This window comes from Triticum urartu, chromosome 1, assembly GCF_003073215.2.
Source record: "Triticum urartu cultivar G1812 chromosome 1, Tu2.1, whole genome shotgun sequence".
Taxonomy (NCBI): Eukaryota; Viridiplantae; Streptophyta; class Magnoliopsida; order Poales; family Poaceae; genus Triticum; species Triticum urartu.
Genome location: NC_053022.1, coordinates 510,044,061 through 510,045,844, shown reverse-complemented (window position 1 = coordinate 510,045,844; position 1,784 = coordinate 510,044,061). Strand labels below are relative to the sequence as shown.

Below are 1,784 nucleotides of genomic sequence, written 5' to 3'. Positions count from 1 at the left end.
GGCCTCAAGGCCCAATAGCCAAGGTGTGGCCTAGGATCCTTGCTCCGCGGGAAGCGCTCCTTGCGGGAGGATCTCATCTTGCCGTGCAAGTCAAGAAGCCCTCATCCGATCCGGACCCTAGGTCGGTTAGCAAAAGGTATAACCTTGAGTCTCGAACACCTTTATAAGAAGAGACCAGGGGTAGTTCGAGGCATCTGACTATAGCATCATTGTCTCGATAGCATTATCACCACATACCCCCTCATATGAGACGTTTTTCCCCATCAATTAAATCCAAAGTAGGAATAGGCTCTTACCTCTATGATGAGGGCCCGAACCTGGGTAAACTCACCACATGTGAATCCCCTCCGGTACTTCCGATCCCGCGCATCATCCTCTCGGGACTATTGACGGTTTTCAGTACCTTCACTAATTCTTTTGGGACACAAGATGAAAACGAAATATGACAATGCTTTCAAGGCTTGGCAAGCTGAACTCTTGTAATTTCTGTTTCTGCTTCTTTTTGGCTTAGTTTGTTAAGGTTTGTTTTCCTTCATTTATCTTACTTTTTTGGCTGATCTCAAACGAGTGCGTCCATACACTTCCTAACGATATAAAAAGTTGCAGTTGTGTTTGCCCCGCTCGCCATGAAAATCATGTTATTTATCTAGACGAATTTAGCTCTGCTTGAATTTTTGTTGTATATAATGGATGGATGTGATGTCATTGCAGCCAACACATCTTTGATAAAGTTCTTTCATGGTTTTACGCTCGGTTATTTTTTGGGTTTTTGCAAGAAGATGTCTTGAATCCAATTATAGTGAATGCAATTACATTTAACAAAAGAATTAAATTTAATACACAAAGGGACCATGCTACGACTGATCAAGGAAAAAAGGACCACAATCATCGTTCACTCTAAAAGAACAACATAAGACCAGCCGCAACAACAATTAGACCGAGTCGGGCCACCGCAGACTGATCAACGCCAGCCTCCGCAGTTGAGCTTAATACTGTCTCGGACTGGCAATGACGTCGGTTCCCTGTCCGTCGGCACCACTGCACAGTCCGCACTTCTTTGGACTTGACGTTGACCTCGACCTTCATGCCGGCATCGCAGTGCCCAGAGACGCCCCAGATGAAATATCGGGTCCCGATGGTGGCAAGCGGAACAACATCGTTACCGGTCGGGAAAGTCGCTATGGGGCTAGAGCCGTTGCAAGAGTCGTACCCTGTCTTGCTCACCTCCACCATGTTGTGCACATCGGTGGAGTACTGGAACTTGAGCTCATCGCCGGTGGTGAACCTGATTCTGGAAACCCACTGGGAGTAGTTGGTCTGAGGTCCCACGAACCGTCCGGCGCTCCCACGGTGTGGCTGGCGCCGAGCGCCGTCCCAAGCATGGCCATGGCCACGGTGATCAGAATAAGAGCTTTGGTCCCCATGGATTAAATATGGATATACTAGCTAGCTGACTTAGTAGTGACTCAAAATATGATGGGGGTGAAAGTTAGCGCTAGAGAGAAAATTGGTTATGTTGTCTGATCAACTAATGATCACAAGCTCCAAGGAAGCTAAAAAGAGAAATGGCTTCAGGATGGATGGTGTTGTGAGATCATTGATACTAGTGTGTCGACATATATAGGCGATGGGTGTGCTAAAGGATCACCGGGTGTAAGCGCGTTGACCAGGTGACATAGAGTAGGTCGTCTAAAATGCATGAAAATAACATCGTACACGTTATCTCCTGAAACTGATATTATTATATATGCTTGGCTCCATAGCTTTAATAGAAAACTAACAAT

The 1,784-nt window shown here is 46.2% G+C and overlaps 1 pseudogene; it reads right to left on the bottom strand.

Annotated features, from left to right (window-relative positions):
• Positions 1-763: 763 nt before the first annotated feature.
• LOC125537009 lies at positions 764-1,569 on the bottom strand (annotated as a pseudogene).
• Between the last annotated feature and the right edge of the window lie 215 nt (positions 1,570-1,784).